Raw genomic sequence first — 22,754 nt, 5'->3', positions numbered from 1 at the left:
TAGATCCTTCCAGGTGTATAAACTACTCCCTGAGTGTAAATTACATTGTACTAACTACATTAAGTCACTAGTGCCTGAAATTCAGTGAATTACTGCTCTACTGCACTAAATGTTCCCCTAATGACTTAAAAGAGTCAATGTACTTTTAAAAGTACTGAGCTTAAATACTAGGAGTTTTATAATGTTTTTTACAAAACTTGAAGAGAAGTGTATTAACTATATGTAGTACATTTTCTCACCACTTCTAGAAAAACAAAGCTGACAAGAAACTTAAAACGAATTAGGTTGTACAATATACCCACTGCTTTTAGTTCATGAGACGAACTTTAAAGGGAATAAAAAATATGCAAGTTCAGGGTACTATTTGAATTCATCATGCTAAATAGAATTTCTGGAGCATAAAGCAAAGAGTTTCCCAAAAGAGTTGGTAGCATAATACCTGTCAAAATACTTGCTAATTAGTAAAATCTAACAGTAGTTCTTAGTGAATGTAGTTATCCATACTTTCAAACTGAGTATATTTGAAGGCTTTGAAACACTACGCTATATTATCATTGAATAGCATTTCCTTGCGTTGTTAATTTTGTACTGAAAATGTGCTACATGTTTAGATAACTATGCCTACATGATTAGCTATTTAATAGTATTCTGTAAATTTGATCATAATAGTTTATTGTTATTAGTTGTTTCCAAGTAAATTAACTTCAAATCTGTTTATGTAATTAAGGATATAATCTAACTTGAAAGTTATTCAGAATATCATTACTTCTTAATCTGTGTCACAACTGCAACAACATACCAGCAGTTTTTACATCTTTTCACATTTTCGTGCCTCATGATTATTCCCTCTTGGCTTCATTTCCTCCTCCCTGATATAAGGGCAACCAAAGATTGTGCTCTTCACTCATTTTTTCTCTCTGTTTATGCATCCCTACTCTTGTGGAATCAGCTTCAATTATGTCAATTGCATATCTCATTCCCATCCCTATATTTAAAAAATAAAAAAATTTACATTTTTATACATATCTGTCACAGTCAAGTGTCAAAAACATAAATAATTAAATCTTGACTGTTAAGTCTATTTTCTCTCTTAGAATAGCTATCAGATGTTCCATCATCAGTCTGATTTGACTTTCCCAAACATTAGTGGCTGTGTAATCTAAGTAATATATTTTCTTATGTTATTTGAAATTTGTTATTTCTAAGAGACTCAGCACAAGTTCATGGCTTTCTTCAAAAAGGTCAATTCTGAAAGTTCTGTAGAAGGACACATCATGGCATACAAGAAATAGCAGAGGAAACTATGAAAATAAAACAAAAAGGTATGGAGACTTGTCTTTCATTGATCGTTGAAGGCTAAGGGCAGCAGAATGGGAAAGGAGTCACTGGCAGCACAGGGAGAAAACACTAGAAAGACCATGTGAATTCTACTTGCTTTCTCTGGGTCTTCAACAGTGCTGTCTCACACCTACTACCACTCCCAGATGCTATTGCAGACACTCAGAGCAGTAACCAGGGCGCTCACAATCTTGCCGTGAATTTCTGAGGAAACAAATGACCTTAGAAACTTTTTCATTTTATGTGTACCTATATGTTTGTGTGTATAGCTGATAACTGTGGAAGAAACAACATAATTAGTCAAGTAACCAGCTGCAACCTCTAATGAATACTTGACTCAGACAATGATTATTCATGGTTGAATCCATTCACTGTCACCACCTGAGCACACTGAGCAATCTTAAAATCATAAAAAATAAGAAGAAAGGTTTGGGCTTTTTGAAGTGAAACAAACAACACAATCCCATCTGTGTATTTTTGGCAACATCATTGTACTTAAAACTTGTCAATACCCTAGAGCTAACTTTTATTCAGTGGAAGTATGAGGACTATATGAAGTGTCAATGAAGCAAATAGACAAATTCAGATAACATGACTTTGAAGTGGACAAATGACTCAAATTGCTGCAAAAGTTCAAAAGCAGTGAATTTGAAAGAGACAATTGCTGTTAAATGAGATAGATATAAGTAATATAATTGTAAGAAATTAAAGGTTCTCGGATTTTTCAAGGCTCAGGTGAAAGTCTCAGCCTCCTGAGATTCTTCACATAACCACCAGAATTAGGTCTGTAGTCATTGCTTCAGATAATTGCTCAGATCCTAAAGAATAATAAAACTCCTCTTATCTCTTTGAGAGGGCAAATTTGTTACAGTGCCAGACAAAGTCTCCAGATTAAGCTCCCAAGGTGCTCCTGAAGAGACATTAGCAAATCAAAGAACTACAGTAAGGAGGAAACCCTTTCAGGCAAGAAAAGGAAGAATTACTTCTATCCTTTTTATAAGCAAAGAAAAGATATTTTATTTCTTACTCTTAAAGAGTAGCTGGCTACTCCTGTAGGGTCATTGACTTGGCCAAAGGGCCAAGTCATCAGTGTGTAACTAGGGTAAGGGGAGGGGAGTTACACACTTCACACTTGATATTGACTGTGAGGTATTAATAAGAAATATGTGTCTGATTGAGCATGTTTCATATGAGTATTCAGGATAAAATTATTATTTAAAATTAATAATGATATGTGACCCTTATCTATTAAAGAAGCTGATATGCCATAGAGATTATTACAGTCTCTCCTGGAATTCAAATTTACCTTCTTATTTTACTGTTATTACCTAAACATTTTCTCTCCACTCATTGTGTGTAAGTGTGTGTGTGTGTGTGTGTGTGTGTGTGTGTGTGTGTGATTTGTGGTATATGTTTGCAATTCAATTCTTTGCATGCCCAGCCTTTCAATGCTTTCCTGATGGCCATTTCCAAACATGGTTTTCCCGATGAACTCAGAATCACAAGTTTCATTGTTCTGAACTGAACTCATGTTTTAGCACAATTTTCTTGGCCTAAAGAAAATTTAGGGCAGAAGAAAAATGCAAAAGAGGATTTGAGAGATGGGCTAAAATGTATATTAAACTAGAGTATTTTTTCATTTTGAATTTAGAATTCTGGTTTATTGACATACACTTGTGTGTAAAGTTATTTATTAATGACTCTTAAAATTGTGGCATGTCCGCGGCATGACATATTCCTTATGCACAAAATAACCATTATGCCTATATCAGGATCATTGATATATATTTTGTGGGAAGCAGGTAATTTTATAAAAATATAATGAATGCATTAAAATAAATCAAAATAAGCTTATAGAAAGCCCTTATTTACTTTATGATTTTAAATCAGAAATTCAAATACAGTCAAATTCACAAATGAAGAAATAGGATGACATTAATTTTTTTCATTAATTTTCTGATTAGGAACATAATAATTGTCTTTAGATGTTTTTGAACGTAGGAAAAAACATAAATAAGGAAAGTACAATCAACCACTTTTCTTCTACTCAGTTAAGTCACTGTTAAATTTTTGGGTATTTCCCTCAGGACTTTTTTTAGTAATTGTGTGTATGCACATATATTCATATATAATTTGGATCATACTACATTACCTTGATATAATATTAGGACTACATATAGTTTTTTAAGACACTACCAAGCAAGAGATGAAAATAAAAGTCATTCAGGCCGGGCGCAGTGGCTCACTCCTGTAATCCCAGCACTTTGGGAGGCCAAGGCAGGCAGATCACCTGAAACCAGGAGTTCAAGAGCACCCTGGCCAACATGGTGAAACCTCATCTCTACTAAAATACAAAAATTAGCCAGGCCTAGTGGCGAGCACCTGTAGTCCCAGCTACTCAGGAGGCTGAGGCAGGAGAATTGCTGGAACCCGGGAGTCGGAGGTTGCAGTGAGGAGAGATTGTACCACTGCACTCCAGCCTGGGAGACAGGGTGAAACTCCGTCTCCAAAACCAACCAACCAAACAAAGACATCCCAAATTGGAAAAGAGGATGTCAACCTATCTCTGTTCATTGATAATGTGATCTTACACCTAGAAAATCCCAAAGATTCCTCTAGAAGTCTCCTAGATTTAATAAATGACCTCAGTAAAGTTTCAGAGTACAAAATCACACAAAAGTTAGTAGTATTTCTATACACAAATAATGATCAAACTGATAACTCAATCAAAAACTCTCATTTACAATAGCTAAAAAAAAAAAACCACAGAATACGTTTAATTAAGAAGGATGAAAAATTTCTACAAAGACAAGTATAAAACACTAATGAAAGAAATCATACATGATAAAAACAAACGGAAAAACATCCCATGCTCATGGATTGGAAGAATAAATGTAGTTAAAATGACCACACTAACCAAAATAATGTTTAGATTCAATGCAATGTCTTTCAAACATTATTTTTCACGGCATTAGAAAAAAACTATTCAAAAATTCATCTGGAACAAAAAAAGAGCCCAAATAGCCAAACAAATCCTAAGCAAAAAGAACAAAGCTGGAGACATCATATTACCTGACTTCAAATTATACTACAAGGCTATGGTAACTAAAACAACATGGTAATGGTATAAAAATAGACGCATAGATCAATGGAAGAGAATAGAAAACCTATTTCATTTTGAGTCATTCCTAGAGTTTCCATTTCTCTACTTTGATTTATTACAATTTCTTACATGTCCTCCACTGTTTCATTACAGACCTTTAAATACTAGTCATAGTATGTTTAAATTCTCTATCTAATGATTCAGTATCAGTGTCATAGCAGAGCCTGGTCCTGATGATGCTTTTCCTCTTCAGGCCATTGTTATTTTTTGAGCTTTCTGTCCTTTTTAATTTTTTTGTTTTGTTGAAATCAAGACATTATCTATTAGATTATATGACTGAGGCAGACCTTTGGTGCGCGGATTTTGTTAATTTGGCTAAGAGTTGTACTGTGCTTAATTTGTGTTTTAGCTATGAGTACCAAAGCCTTCAAGATCCTCTAATGCCCTTTGTTTCCTTTGTTTGTTTCTGCCTCTTCCCTTGACACTGGGCTTCACTACTAACTCTTCCTTTTAAAGCATCTATATATTGCAGTACTTTATTTATTTATTTATTTATTTAGACAGAGTCTTGCTGTGTCGCCAGGCTGGAGTGCAGTGGCATGATCTCAGGTCACTGCAACCTCCACCTCCTGAGTTCAAGTGATTCTTCTGCCTCAGCCTCCCAAGTAGCTGGGACTACAGGCATGCACCACCACACCCAGCTAATTTTTGTATTTTTGGTATAGACTGGGTTTCACCACATTGGCCAGGATGGTCTCGATCTCTTGACCTTGTGATCCACCCACCTCAACCTCCGAAAGTGCTGGGATTACAGGCGTGAGCCACCATGCCCAGCCATATTGCAGTACTTTCATCTATAATCTAATTTATTATACTGAAGCCCTATTCATATGATAGTATGATTTGGGTTTATTATGTTCCAATGAAATCTCAGTCTCTTAACTATTAATGAGACTGTATTTTGGAACTATGACCTTTACAAGCCTTTTTCAATCTATATATATAGTGTTATATCTCTGTGTGTGTGTATATATATATCTGTGTTTATATACATATATATGTGTGTGTGTGTGTGTTTGTGTGTGTGTGTTTGTGTGTGTGTATTTTTCTCTCTCCTACTCCCTTTCCTGGATACAGTGTTTCCAATCTGTCTTCCTAATGTATTGACTCCTGTTTTCTTTGTATTTCTGCCCCACTCCTCCCCTGTTAGGAAGGATAGGAAAGCTAGAGTGGGCTAGAGTGGAGTGACAGCCCATCCCCAATTGGGATAAGACTTTTTTTCCCCTCCTGGAGATTAGGCCTCTGTCATTGAGTAAGATCTGGGCATATTTTATAATGGTTAATGTTCCCTTTCTCTACTAGATTTTTATCTTTTTTCAAATCTTCATCATGAGAGCTAGTAGGGTTCCTATACATTTTTAAGGACTGTAGCCTAGTGTTTCTCACTCTGGCACTATACCACCCTCAGCTTCAAACAATTCATCAAAATTACCACTATGGCTCTAGCAGTTTCTGCTCCAAATAAAGTAATCTCAGTTAATGTATCTGTCTCAATGCATCTGACTTTCCTGAATTTGGAATGATTCTTTGTCCCGTGGCCTCAGTTTTCTGAAGGGTTCAACAAAATGTGTTGATTGTTCGTTTATCTAGACTTTTCATGTTACACTCATGGGAATAATGACTTCAAGTTCTTTGCTTGAAGTATGTTGAAGCTGAAATCAGATTTCCTGGATCACTTATGAGAAGCCAAGAATATTATATATGAGAACAACTCACAAACTAAAATATTACGAGGACAGTAGAAATATTTTTCAAAAATGACATTAGCAGTATGTGAAAGCATATTATAATCTTATAATTATCACCTGATGGAATTGCTATTTAAATTTGATTTTCTTGTTTGTCCACTAATCTAAGCTTCTAGAAATATAACAATAAACAACAAGCCCAAAGGGTATCAGTTTTTTTGTTCAATAAAATTTATTAACTTTTCTATCTAATCCAAACTTCTTCCTCTTATCTTCATCTCAGAAGACGTTGTTCAATTAACAAAACAAATTCAGACAAAAATATACATGATTTTACCTGATTAGTGTGTTCCATTTTCAGTCCAACAAATATACACAATTAATTGTTGTGACTGAAGCAATTACAAAGATACCTGGATTAAGGAAAAAAAGTATCAAAAATAGCACAAAAATCCTTTGTTCAGGTTATGAGGTCATTTTTCTAATTATGAAAACTTTTTTTACCTTTTTTTATGTTCTTCTCTTAAGATAGTGCTGGCATAAATAAAAATCCATAAGGCTTAGGAATAATTTAGATGCCAAATCTACCAATTACCATCACTTTAACATTGGACATGACAATCAGCACTTCAGAGATTTATTTCTAATAATTAATACTAAATAAGAGCAGCTAATAGTTATTGTGGTCAAATTTATATTAAGTACATGGAATTAATAATTTCAATGGTTGGTACATAACAAACATTCAGAATATATGTTTCCTCTTATTACCTATGTTCAGAGGGCAATAGATCTACCTTATTTGAAAGATATGTCAGATCATTGGTGTATAAAGTGCAAAACGTGTGTGTGTGTGTGTGTGTGTGTGTGTATTATTACTACAGCAAACAGAAATGGACTTTGGTGAATAAATCAATAAAAATTTTAATTAAACAATTTTAGGAGTTCACAAAGTTAATAAAAATGTAAAAAAAAAAAAGAAACAGGTTTGGAATATAGGTAGTGAAATGTATTATAACTTGGTATCAGAAACATATCCAAAACCTTACTAGAAATGAATCCTGGGAAGATATCAATATTGGTAGGGGTGATCTTTACACACTATCCTTGGCATTCTGCTTTTGCTCTTATTAAAAACTATAGATTCCAGTATAGCTGGGACCACTTGCCAGTACATTTATATTTGAAACACCTATTTTCAAATCAAGTCTAGAGAGAATTTGTATTAGTTTGCTCTTGCTGCTCTAACAAATCACCACATGCCTGATGACTTAAAAAACAGAAGTTTATTTTTTCCACATTTCTGGAAGCCAGAAGTCTGAAATCAGTATCACTGGGCCAAAAGCAAAGTGTCAGTAGGGCTGTGCTCCCTCCAGAGGCCGTAGGGGAGGTTGTTTCTGCCACTTCTTTACTTGTGGTCGTATCACCCAGTCTCTGCCTTTATCTTCACATTCTTTCTTCCTCTTCTGTCTGTGTCAAATCTCCCTCAACATCTCTCTTAAAAGACATTTTTGATGGCATTTAGAACCCACATAAATAATATAGGATCATTTTTCCATCTCAGGACCTTTTGGTGGGAGGGCATTTTAAGACCTCCACAGTGCCTGACGGCTTTAACCTATGTTGAAAGACTTATATTCCATTTTATATATATATATATATAAATGTGGTTCATATTGCGGGCAACTAGGAAATAAAGCACAATTATTTTTACCAATTAAAATTTTTCCCCTAGGAAGATAATTTCTATTTACCCAGATATAACAGTGTGACTAAATGCAATTATACAATACTAAAATTTAGACTTATAAAACAAATTGTGAAATTAAACTTAAGATGAAAAAGCCAAAACTAACACAATCACTATTATATTTAAGGGTTCATTACAAATGGAATATTAGCCACGTGCTTTTTATTCCCACTAAGCTCAAGACAAAAATTTTCTTATAACAAGCCGTCTACAAAAAACAATATCCTGAGACAATAAAATTATATATAGATTATAGAATTTCTTTTCTAAAATCAAGGGACTCACCTTTTTTCTAGAAAAGAAAAAAAGAACTTTGCTACAACTTTTTACTTTTAGAACTAATTGAATATAAAAAAAACTCATAATGTATATCCTTGTACCAAATATAAAAACAAATAATATATTGCAATAAATGCTGAGAATATTTATATGATTTAAAAGTCACAATAGAACACATTAAAAATGAATAAAATGGCATCCTGAGCCATATTTTTATTACTCACTAAACCAAAACCTATGTATCTCAAAAATAGTACCATGTAATTCTTTGACAAACATATTGAAGGGAAAAAGAAACCAGAGTACACTACATCTCCAGATTAAGAAAGAAGATAAATACTTTTGATATCAATTGTCATTTTTATGAACTTCTTTTAGGACATTTCATTTTTTATGACTTCAACATGAATTTTCCTCTTGCTTAAATAGAAATATATGTGTGTTTGTGTGTGTTTTCACACACGTGTGTGTGTACACATATATGTTTGGGAAGTTCCATCTAACAACTTTAATGAATGCATAGCCTGTTGAAACTTCATATATATGTATGTATGTATAAATGTATACATGCGTAGGTATGTATGTATGTATATGTGTGTATTCATATGTATATATATATGCACACATGCACGCACAAAACACATAAAAAAACTAGAAACTTATGAACAATAGACTAATTATCGTAAAGTTCTTAAATAGCCCATAAATTAGTAACAACTTTAAAAGCCTAGTAAGAAATGTAGGAGACTCTTTAACAATTATAATCATATCTGTACCAGATCTGGCTTTTTCTGGCTTGAAAGAGACAATCATTTGCATATCTTCTGAACTCCACATTTGGTAGACATTGTGTGAATAGCTTGAAACTGGCCATGGCAGTAATATTAACATCACGTAAATCAGCAAATATTACATATTTTTTCTGAGACAGCCATATATTAAATTTTTACTGGAAAATTACTGATTATATTGTTGTAGCTAATTATCTACTTAATTTCAAGAGCACATCTTGAAAATATTAGATGACTAACATAAAATGTCAGAAGTTCATGACAATAAAAATTTCAAACATAATTACCAAATAATTTATTCTCATGTAAATAAATTTTCAGTTTACAAATTGCCTCTCTATGTAAAAAGAACAAATCCAAGTTATTTATTCATATTCATTGTAAAATTGAACAAAACATAGAAGTACCTGTTTCAAGAATTGGACAACTGACGGTGGAGCACTCAGTCTTGAGAGAAGGGAAAAGATGGTGTAAATATTAGATTTTAAGTTGCTTTTTTCTGGGGAGATTTTCTAATCCCTAAAACAGAAAAATACATGATTTTAAATTGGAAAGCAGCAATTTCACTGAGTGAAAGAAACAGAAATGACTGACACAGGCCCATGATGCATTAGGGTCTAGGAGTCTAGGAAACAGCCAGAGGATTAACTGAGAAGAAGCTCAGGTGATGAAGATAGGCATCGCCTTGAGCATTTGCCCATCCATGGAGCTGTGAAATGAATGGAAATTAGTCAGATTATGCCATTAGACTTCTGATTATTTGTATTGGATAAGACACATTAAACACCTTTTGCATTCAACTGAGACCACAAAAGCTGAAACATTTTACCCTTTGTTTACCCCTTCCCCCAGCTCCTGCCTTGGCAGTCAAAATTAACACAGAGGTAGCAAGAGAAATGTAGTAATTTTAACAATGTATTTGCAACAACTAGAAATCTCAATTTAAATTGTTCAACATAATCCTTGTATTTACAGTCAACATAATATGGAAAATTGATTTAGGAATGATGGAAGAACTTTCTGGTTGCTATTAAAAATCAGTAAACATTTACAGATACCAAGAAGACCTCCCCTTGCTCTCTTACATAATGTTGCAAATCTACACTCTCCAGTCCCCAATTTTTGTTTTACATAGTAACCCTCATTTCCAGTTGTCATATTTGCCATTTCATTTTTCTTCGCCTAAATTATTTTAAAACAAACACACATATACACACACATACAAATACATATTTACATCATTAGTTTTTTGACTAAAATTTTAAGTACTTATTGACTTCAATTGTTTTTTGACAAGTTTCCAGTAGATGTGGCCCAATGAAAATAAAACAAAACATGGCAAAAAAAAATCTCATAATGTTTCATCAGATTGCTCAACTTCCTAATGTTTCTGATTAAGTATTCTTAATATTGAAGACATTTGCACTGTTTTCAGCAAGAGAACTCACAATGGTGGACTTAGTGCTTCCTCCCTTAAATAAAAAGTCAATATCATTATAAGTAGAACACATGAAGTTTTTTTTTGAGTCACCAGATGATTGTAATATGCAGTAGACTTAACAACTATAGTTCTACTGGTTTATATGAGAAGAATTTATGAGGAGCAATGACACCTGGATTATATTTTTGGCCTATTTCTAAAATAGTCTAAAACAAAACCATCAAGTCTAGAGATAATATCTAACCAGAAGTGATGTAATATTTTATACACGAAGTGATACATTCCCAGGGAGAGTCCTACTATTAATTTTACTGGACCAGAAATCCAAAAACATAAATATGTTTTAATTGCAATTTTAAAACCAAATAATGGTGTTGATAAAGGAAAATATACTTACTCTTCACGGGCCTCAATTTCTGAGGTCATTAGTTAGTAAAATGTAGAAAAAATAAAAAAAAATTCAGTTGTGTGGATTTTCTTCAACATTCTGCTTAAAAATTTTTTTAATATAATTATTTTAATATAACCAATTTGTTGATAATGAAGACTTATTTTAACAGTCCTAATATAATTCTCACGTATGTTAAAAAGCAGGACTTTCAAGTCACATGAGGTAATGGCAGTTCACTAATCCTAATCTATTCATACATGATATGAAAAATTATATAGAGATAGATAAATGTCAGATAGATATAGATATACATGCATATACAAATATAAATTATAGACTATTTTGAACAATTTTATGTCTACAAAAAATCAATCAGATAGTACAGAGAGTTCCCAAAAATCCCACCCATCCCACCTTAGTTCCACTATTATTAATATCTGGCATTGATTTTCTAAAGTGGAACTAAGTCTTTGTGTTGTACATTCTATGAACTTGGTAAGTGTTCAAAATGACATATATCCCATATTACAGTATCATAGAAAATAGTTTCACTACTCTAAAAATTCCATGTGGTTTAACTATTCATCTCTCCTTTCTCAAGAACCTCCAGCAAGCTCTGATCATTTTATTGTCTCTATAGTTTTGCCTATTTCAGAATGCCATATTGTTAACCATACAACATGTAGCCTTTTCAGATTAGCTTCTTCCAATTGATAATATGCATTTAGATTTCAACTGCCTTTTTGTGTCTTGATAGTTCATTTCTTTCTATCACTGAATAATATTCCATAATATGGATATACCACAGTTTTCTTATTCACCTACTAAAGGACATATTAGTACTTTCATATTTTGGCAATTACGAATAAAGCTGTTATAAATATTCATGTGTCAGTTTTGTAAGTACATACATTTAGAACTAATTTGGGCAAATTCAAGGAGAATGAAGGATGGATCATATAATGAGATTATACTTTCTATTTTTCTCCACTGAAAAGACCTAGGAAAATAACCCTGCAACAGAGAGTAAATCTGTTATCCCAGTCATGTTTCTAAGTACCTCCCACTAAAAGGTACCAGGAGAAATAGCTCATTCTTCTTGTGATGAATAATGAGCTTGCAACAGTTTGTCCTGTGAAAAAGTAAGAAATCTACCAATGATTACTGGTGCCATGTCAAAAGGAACTAGAAAAATAACGTGATGAAATATTTGATAATCAGCAAAAATAACCTTAATGGGTAACACACAACAAATGTATTAAGAGAGATGAATTGTTAAAATAATCATGTAAAAACTCCTTTGAATCACCTTTGGAAGATATTAGGAAACCAACTCACTTTGGCTGAATGTTGGTCAAATAAAGTAAAACATCCAGGAATTTCCTTTCCTTTTCTTTGGAAACTGTACCACAGTGTAACCAAATAAGAAACAAGAAACATCAGGTGAATGTTTCTTTAGAGAAGTATCCTAACTTATAAATAAAGAATTAATGATAGAATATCGGTATTTTTAAGCCCCTAATGAAATAATGGATCTATGAAATGATCATACATAGTGGCTGACATCACATAAAGATAACTGGACATTCCATTTGATGGAAGTACTCAACAACACCCATGGTAGTCTCGCTAAAATAAATTCAGTCTTATCTGATCAAGTATCTAAATAGAAAAATTATCATTTTTAAGGTATAGCAGACCAAGGAAAGTGTAAAATAATAACAAGGAAATACCACCAGTAAAATTCAGATTGTAAAACCTATAGGAACAATAACCTGTTCTCTCCAACACTTACATTGCAAGGGTAATTTCTTAAGGCGATAAAGTAGAAGATTAACCAACACATTAAGAGAGACTTAAGAGTAAATTTGTGGATTTTGCTTAGATCTTAATTCAAACAAATGAGGAGAAATGAAAATTAGAAAAATTAGAAAACTACTATTTTGATGATATTACATGATTTTATTAAAGATTTTAACAGACTTAAAAGCAGTATGTTTATGTTTACAAGAAAATATGTTACATGTTATATAAACATATCACACATGTTATATAAACATATCACATATGTTATATAAACATATATCACACATGTTATATAAACATATATCACACATGTTATATAAACATATATCACACATGTTATATAAACATATATAACTATATACATATGAGATATATTAAATCAGGGGTCCCCAAACCCCAAAGCTGCAGACCAGTACTAGACTATGGCCTGTAAGGAACCAGGCCTCACAGAAGGAGTTGAGAGGTGGGTGAGGGAGATTTACCACCTGAGCTCTGCCTCCTGTCAGCTCAGCAGCTCGGCATCAGATTTTCATAGGAGTGCGGACTCTATCCTGAATTGTGCACGCAAAGGATCTAAGTTGTATGCTCTTTATGAGAATCTAACTAACGCCTGATGATCTGAGGTGGAACAGTTTCTTCCTGAAACCATCCTTGCCCACCTCCATCTGTGGAAAACTTGTCTTCCAGAAAACTCATCCCTGGTGCCAAAAGGCTGGGGGATGCTGTATTAAATTATTATGAAGAAAATAGTAGGATGCCTGGGATATCCTTCCATAATTCAGGGGGAGAACTGTAAAGGGATGAAGATAAAGTATGATTGTCTATGATATTATCATTGAACAAGCTAGTTGTAAGTATATAAGTGTCATTACATTGTTATCTTTGTATTACTTACATTTAATCTTTTCATAATAAAGAGTTACAAATGAGTTATGTGCAATAATGCCCTTACCTGACTAAGTAGAGATCATATTACATTAAGTAATTAAAAATTTAAGTTCCATACATATAAAATAATTAAGAAAAAATTATCTAAGTATGTTAAAATGAATCAATTTTATTTATATTGTTTTGAAATTGTTTTAGAATTTATTTCCCAAAAGGTTATGCCAAGCTTGTCCATGCCGTGGGCCGCATGCCGACCAGGACGGTTTTGAATGGGTCCCAACACAAATTTTTAAATGTTCTTAAAACATAATGAGCTTTTTTTGAGAGTTTTTAAAAGCTCATCAGCTATTGTTAGTGTTAGTGTATTTCATGTGTGGCCCAAAACAATTTTTTTCTTTGGTTTTGAGACGGAGTTTCGCTCTTGTTGCCCAGGATGGAATGCAACGCCGTGATCCCGGCTCAGTGCAACCTCCGCCTCCCGGGTTCAAGCGATTCTCCTGCCTCAGCCTCCCTAGTCGCTGGGATTACAGGCATGTGCAACCACGCCCGGCTAATTTTGTATTTTTAGTGGAGACGGGGTTTCTCCATGTTGGTCAGGCTGGTCTCCATCTCCCGACCTCACGTGATCCACCCACCTCGGCCTCCCAAAGGGCTGGGATTACAGGCGTGAGCCACTGCAACAGGCCGACAATTCTTTTTCTAATGAAGCCCGGGGAAGCCAAAGATCGGACACACTGGTTTAATCTATCTTTTATTTTAATAATTCTTAAAGATTCAGGTAGTTTTTAAATATCTCTTATCTCAGATTATAGAGACTATATTATGTTACATGGACATTCTGTTTTAGGTAGCATATTATGGTCTTCTTCAGAGTTTAACTTAAAGTGTACGAGTAGGTGAGGAGTCTAGTTGACATCAAGAATTATTGTTGCTCACCTGTAGTAAGAAAGACATTTTATCTTTTTTCAAAAATCTCTGAAATTTTAGGAAAATGTATTATATGGATATGATTTAAAACATGTCCTTTCTCCCCAAAGAATAAATTCTAGAAGTTATAAGCCAGGCTAAATAAACTATAATTAATGAGAAAAATAATTTAATACCACTTTCTTAATCTTTTACCTGTAATTTCTATCCCATATGGAATATTTTTTATTATTTTTATTTCAATTGTTTAGTGCATGTCTTTACCCTCAATTAAGTTAATATTTTCATTAAGAATCAATAAAGTTTTAATATTATTTAGATTCTGAATCCTTTAAAAGTGTATAATCTCGGTAGTGTTTTTCACAATAAAATTCTTTCACTGGATAAGATTCCCAATGTGCAATGATTAAGTAAGAATAGCCTCATTCACTGAACTCTGATGTAGAAAATACAGATCCCAATGTAACTGAAGACATATAAATTTACTTTGCATTAGAGATTTGACTTTAAAGACAAAGTGGGCATATTTAATACAAAATTAATTTACTCTTCTAACTATAGTTTAGAAATCTGACTATAAGAAGACTTTAATTCTACATGAATAGAATAATGATATGAAGAAAATGTAAAAATGACAAAATGATACATAAATGGTGTTTCAATTTAAACCTAGCTTTCAAGTCTTTAAGGTGAAATTCCTCTAAAGGAAGAATTGAAGAGCATTTGAAATGTATATAATTCCCTTCTTAGAAAGCCAGTCCAATTCTCACACATTTGAAAAGAAGGGCGAGTATTTAGATGATCATCATATTATGGCTTAATATTTTTGTCTCTTTACTTTAAAGAGATTTTATTCTCACTTAAAAAAAAATATATAACTACATTTATTGACTCTCCATTAGATTCCTATTCTATCTTACCAGTAACACTGATTCCAGAAGATAAATATACAGATGAGGATATACAATTATTTTGTGCTTAGAAACACATGTGAAATTATAAAAACCTCACTGATAATACACATTACTTCATATGCTGTATTTGCAACTTGAATTACAAAGTTTTCATTAATTATGAGATCGTTTTAAAATTAATTTTTCATGCACAGAAGTTTTTGAAAGTATTGGTTTGCACTGTATTGCATTTTAGATTTGTGCTATTAATTGTATTCTTAATTTTAAATTAAGTTTGCCATGAGTTTTAAAGGTTTTTCAGTCATTTTGTATAGATAGTGTGCTTTTTCTTAAATTAAGCATTGTAATTTGAGTGTCAGCAGTTAGACTTTTTGTTCCTTATGTATAATTAGAGTGATTACATGTCCTGATTTTTTTCTGGGAAAATTCTATTTTACATATGTGGGTTTTGAATTTTTTTTTATATTTGGTCCCAGATTTTTCATATTTTCTCAGTTATTATAAGTTTTAGTTGCATTAATGGAGCTAGAATGGGCTTGTTAGACTTCCATTTTGTACTTTTACTTCTGTCAAAAGACCTCATCACATGCAAAGCCAAGCCACCAAGTATAGAGGTTGGAGAGAAAATATGTGAGTTTATAGGTTCAGTATATGTTAAATGTTTGTGGAAAGTAAGAGGCTGGGTAGTCCTGTGTTAGATTGCTTGGAGTTTTCTGAAAATTCTTTTTTGTCTTTTTTTTTTTTTTTTTTTTTTAATATCAATAGCCTTAGGGGTACAAGTGGTTTTTGGTTACATGGATGAATTCGGTAGTGGTGAAGTACAGAATTTTAGTGTACTCCTCACCTAAGCAGTGTATATTGTACCTAATATGTAGTTTTTTAATCTCTCATCCTTCTCCCAGGCTCTCCCCTTCTGAGCCTCCAATGGCCATTGTATCACTCTGTATATCTTTGCATGCCCATAGCTTACCTCCCACTTAAAATTGACAACATGTGGTATTTGGTTTTTCGTTCCTGAGTTACTTTACTTAGAATAATAGCCTCCAGTTCTATCCAAGTAGCTTGCCAAATATATTATTTCATTCTTTTCATGGCTGAGTAGGATTATGTGTGTGTGTGTATGTGTGTCTATGTGTGTGTCTACATGTAATGTTGATTAACTAGTTTCTCCATTCTTCCCACACACATATACACACATACACTACACTTTCTTTATCCACTCATCGGTTGTTGCATACTTAGGTTGATTCCATATCTTTGCAGTTGTGAATTGGGTTGTGATAAACATAGGCATGTGGGTGTATTTTTGATGTAATGACTTTTCATTTGGGTAGAAACCCCGTTGTGGGATTGCTTGATCAAATGGTAGATATACTTAGTTTCTTAGAAATCTCCATACTGTTTTCCATAGAGATTGTGCTAATTTACATTCCCACTAGCAGTTTATAAGTGTTCTCTCTTCACTATGTCTGCAGCAACGTATTTTGTTTTTTGGCTTCTTACTAATGGCCGTCTTTGCAGAGGTAAGCTGGTGTCTCACTGTGGTTTTAACGTGCATTTCTCTGATGATTAGCTATGTTGAACATTTCTTGATATTTGTTGGCCATTTGTGTATCTTCTTTTGAGAGCTGTCTATTCATGTCATTTGCCCACTTTTTCATGAGAGTATTTGATTCTTCTCCTTGGTGATTTGTTTGTTTCCCTTGTAGATTCTGGATATTTGTCCTTTCTCAGATGCATAGTTTGCAAATATTTTCTCACATTCTTTAGGTTATCCATTTACTCTGATGAATATTTATTTTGCTGTGCAGAAGCTTGTTAGTTTACTTAGGTCCTATTTATTTATTTTTGGTTCTGTCAAATTTGCTGTTGGGGCTTAGTCATAAATTCTTTGCCTAGGCTAATGTCCATACGAGTTTTTCTTAGGTTCGCGTCCATTAGGTTGGTGCAAAAGTAATTGCGGTTTTTGACATTGAAAGTATTACTTACCATTGAAAGTACTACTTGCCATCGAAAGTATTGCATTACTTTCTGTTAAAACCAATTCTAGTAAAACCAATTTTTGGTCAATAAATGTGTTTCAAAAATAAAAGAAAAAATAGTGTCCTAAGTTAATCTAACTTATAACAAAAACATTGCATTACTTTCAATGGCAAAATCACAGTTACTTTTGTACCAGCCTTACAGAATTTTTATGGTTTCAGGTCTTAGATTTAAGTCTTTAATACATTTTGGATTAATTTTAGTATAGGATGAGAGATAGGGATCAAACTAAGCAAAAAGGGAACATACCTCAAAATATTAAAAGCTATACGTGACTAACCCAAAGCCTACATCATACTGAATGGAAATAACTTGAAAGCATTCCTCTTAAGAACTAAATATTCTTGATATAGTGATGGCCTAATTTCTTCCATGAAATAAATCTACAGCAATTTATTTCATTATTTTATGAATTGCTTTTTCTAAAGTTTAAAATTAAACATTTCAGCAGCCATAAGCTAAAACAAAGCATGCACACACACACACACACACCCTAAATTGCAGGCCAAATTAAAACATTAAGTATTGAGTTTCTGTTTTTTCAAGTAAGAATTAATACCGTGTAACTTACAGAAAATATTCATTTGATATCCAATCCCAGGGCATAATTATCTCAGTGACTGTATAGAGACCAAAAGAAATAAAACTGGGGAACTGGAAAACATAAAAGTAAATTTTCTTTTAAATAAAATGGCTGATCTAGTACAATCTAAATTTTAAAAAGTAATACGAAGACCAGTTACTTATGCTTGTAATTATGATATGAATACAGAGTTTGAGGGAACACACCATCATGATATAATCAATATTTTTACTCAATTAAAAAAATCTATGCTTGAACTTGGTTGTGGTACATATTTAATTTAAAACACATCTAAACTATGATATCTAGCAATCAAATGGAAGTTCTTATTTCCAAAGTTTGCAACTGTTTTTACATATAGATACTTTTAAAATATTAGAATCACAATGTATTTGTAATAAAGCTAATGTGAAATCTACATTTATTTATATAATATTTTGGCAAAATAGTATATGTTCTCTCTCTTGCCTGATAGCAATTGAATTAAAAAATGTTAGAATATTTGAAGAACTTTTGTGAAACCAATCTTAGTATTCTACTAAGTTTTAAAAGAATTTTGTAAAGGAGCACTCTAAATGTTTATTGCATTAAACAAAATCAGTTGGAAACCGTAAATCAGAGTGTCAAAACTAAATTTGTGTGACACTAAAGTGTCAAAACTAAATTTTTTGATGTTTTTATGTTACAAACTGTAATTTTTAAAACAAAACTTGCAAAAAAGTTGAAATTCCATTGTGCTCCTTCAAATGCAAGGGAGAAAATTAAAAATAAAACAAAAAATACAAAGATGAGCACTTCAAGTTGTTTTCCAGATTGCATTTTAATTCTATAATTGTTCTTAGAAATATCTTGAATTGTAGGAACAATCTATTGATGGAACATCGACTTTTAGTTAGGCCAGTTCATATTCTATAATGGGATGGAAAGTAGTTTAGAAGGCCTAAGATGTTCTATCATCTCAATTCAAAGAAAATCAAATTGTTCTATTAAATTTATCCTGTAAAATGTTTATCAAAGACAAATATCTACAGTGGGGGCATAAAGTCAGTATTAAAACTATTTGTACTGAAATATTTATAAATATTTCAATATAAATGTTATTAGAATCAACAATATTTTTGACTTAGATGAATTTGCCCTAAGTGCTTGGTTTGTGTAAACATGTTTTATAAAATAAAAACAAAATTGTCTAGTGATTAAAATGTTAACCTTAATAAATCAAACAATAAGTTAATATTAATAAGTTAATCTTAATAGAATGATATAGTAATCTTTAAAAATTTAATGATGACCTTTGGTAAGTTTCATAACAAAATTCAAAAATATTAAACATATACATTTCTTAGAAAAATACCAGTGACTATTAATGATAGTTAAGAATCTGATCAAGTATGAATAGTACCAAAAACAATGACTTATCTCGATGTTATTTTTAAATGTTTAGACAAAATAAAATGAGATATGCCTTTTGGGTTTTGTTTTGTTTTGCTTTGTTTTGGTTTTCAGTGATTGGGTATGGATCATTTTACTTTTAGAATAATTATTTTTTAAAAAATAGTTTTTAAAAAGAAATAATCTAACAATCTATTAAAACCAATTTTTAGTCAATACATATATTTCAAAAAATAAAATAAAACTTAGTGTCCCGAGTTAACCTAACTTATAACAAAAGCTTGAATAAAATACTTTCTTAGTAAGTAGTGTTGACGACTAGTTTCTCCACTCTTCCCTCTAAAATTCCAGTTTTAGTCATTAAATTTTCTGACACCTCTGAATTTTATTTGTATTTCTACTTAAGGTTAGAAAATTTGAATTCTGTAGTTAGTTGGTGCTATATGATTAGTGTTGGCCATTTGCTTGCTTTGCCTGCCCTTTGAATAATTTGCATATAAGTGAGGAAACATCAAGTTAGAAGTCAAAACATGCAGTTACGATTTTTTTAATCCATTAACTCTGTCTTAAATGTCAAAATTCATTATATCAAATATTTTACATGTAGCTAGATGTCCAGTTTCATTAAATAAATAAATTTAAATTAAAACAAATAAAGTCTCAGACCAACAGAGGTACTAAATATCACACATTTCTCTTTTGTCATGAGGTTATCACTAGGTCTAAAAAACCCAAATTTTCTTTCTCAAGCAGACTTGACTTGTACTTATTTTAATTCCAGTGAAAATGCTTTGTCTTTAAATGCAATGCTTCTTCATTTTACTTTATGGAGACCTATTTCTGGTTCCTAAAAGTTTCTATGGTTATGTTTGTTCATTAATGCTTTTAATATTCCTTGCTATATTGCTGCTTCGATTTTTACTATCTTGTTCACACCAGGTTCTCACAGCTTGGAGTTTACCTTGAGTCATAAAAATTTGAGATTGTGACCTAAACTCTAATGATGTAGAACAGTGCATGGCTCTACAGGGCGCAGTGGGATTAATGAGGGTTTGTGTACTTTTAATCAAGTGCTCTAATGAACATACACTGAATTTTGTGGAATGGCTACAAGATAAATAGGTCTGCTAGGAGTGGAAAAGATGATATGCTGAATCACATAAATAACATGATCAGGGGAGAGAACGTGCTCCACATCTCTACTTAAATATGAGAATCCTGCTGAGTATTCTCAATGTGCTCCCAGCTAATGATCATAAATAAGTACATATTCTATGCAGAATAATTAACTTTTATATCTTTAAGATAGAGTGTGACAGCAGAGACCTGAAACTCTTCATAAATACCAAAGCATAGAGAATAGAATAGGAATAGCTCTTCCAAGGTTAAATATACAATTTTGAACTAAAATAAAATAATAATAATAATAGAAATGAGATTTGAAATCAAGTTTTTCCCAATTTTTCTTTTGACCCGGATCATGCCTGCTTGCTTCAGATAACTGGGGCATTTGAAGCAGAGTAGCTTTAATCCAGGGGAGCTGAAAGAGATGGAACCTACAGATGGTTAATAGTTCCTTGAGCACTGCATAGAGAGGAATTTTAGACTAATCTGCATTCAGCAGGCATGAACACTGTGGTGGAAAAGAAATAGACACGAAGTGCTGTGAAAGAGTGATTTTTGCTGTCATGATTCCCATGCATTTTGCACCCAGAAACCTCAATTTTTGTTAAACAGATCAATTTTAGTGTGTCTATGTATACATCTCAAGCCAAACTTACTTTTCTTCAATTACGTAAATTGTAATCATTTCATGTAAAGTCATATGAAAATCACATCTATGATTTTATAAGAAATGCATAAATATACTTCTACTTATATAATTTTACAAGTTATTTTTAATTTTTAAATGATTTACTTATTTCTTATTTCCCATCCGCATGTTCCTTCCACCCTCGACCCTTCAGGAACATTGGAACTTAATATCTCAACACCTACTTAACAACATAGTAATATATCTTTTGGGACTTGATTAATATGTTCCGATAACCCTGTAGAGACATACACATTTCTAAATAAGTATAGAAGCATAAGTATATATGAGAAAAATTTGTATTATGGTTTATTTCCAAAAATTACATGTTATGCATAATTTGGGGCATCTTTTTTTCTCACATAACACCATACAATGAAAATCCCTACATATTATATAACAGAGCACTTAGGTATATTTTCAAATGTCTACTAAATTCTACCTACTTTCTATGTACCATAGACTTTAGCCATTTTTGTGTTAAAATGTCTGTACTTTCTTTCCATTCTTGCCAGTTATAAGACTTTTGCACATTTGAAATTATATATTTCAGTACCATCTGCCAAAACTCAATATTTTATTACTTTTAAATATTATATTTAGTAATGGAAGTTTTTTAGAGTTCGTATAAATTTAAGGAAAACATTGCAGTTATTTTACATCAATATATTGCATAGTGGTGAAGTCTGAGCTTTTAGTGTAACCACCATCTGAATAATGTGCGTTTTGCATTAAATAATTGTATCCATTAAGTCATTTCCCATCCCTTACCCTTCCAAGTCTCCAGTGTCTATGATTCCACATTCTGTGTACATGTGTACAGATTATTTAGCTTCCACTTATGAATGAGAACATGTAGCATTTAACTTTCTGCTTCTGAATTGTTACCTATTCATGCAAATGTTGTTTAGAGTTCTGGAGTTTAAAATCTTAATTAGGTAAGTATCTGCTTATAGAATTTAAATATACTTTCATTGACTTTTTTCAAAAGATGTATATCAATGTTTTTTAAAGTTTAATTCTGTGTTTTATTTTTAAAACTCTGTGAGATGGCCGGCGTGGTGGCTCACACCTGTAACCCCAGCACTTTGGGAGGCAGAGGAGGGTGGATCACCTGAGGTCAGGAGTTCAAGACAAGCCTGGCCAACATGGTGAACCTTCATATCTAGTAAAAATACAAAAATTATCCTGCTATGGTGGCACACGCCTGTAATCCCAGCTACTCAGGAGGCTGAGGATAGAGAATGGCTGAGGCTGGAGAATCACTTGAACCCGGAGGTGAAGGTTGCATCGTGTCAGGATCGCGCTACTTACTGCATTACTTACTGCAGCCTGGGTGACAGAGCAAGACTTTGTCTCAAAATAAAATAAAATAAAATAAAATAAAATAAAATACTCTGAGATTAGTATCTTAAAAAAAAAAAATCTTGGGCCAGGTGCGGTGGCTCACGCCTGTAATCTCAGCACTTTGGTAGGCCAAGGCGGGTGGATCACCTGAGGTTGGGAGTTCAAGACCAGCCTGACCAACATGGAAAAACCCCGTCTCT

The sequence above is a fragment of the Pongo abelii genome, chromosome 3 (genome assembly GCF_028885655.2).
Source record: "Pongo abelii isolate AG06213 chromosome 3, NHGRI_mPonAbe1-v2.0_pri, whole genome shotgun sequence".
Classification (NCBI taxonomy): Eukaryota; Metazoa; Chordata; class Mammalia; order Primates; family Hominidae; genus Pongo; species Pongo abelii.
The sequence above is the reverse complement of the archived record's forward strand: the minus strand, read 5'-3'. Positions refer to the sequence as shown.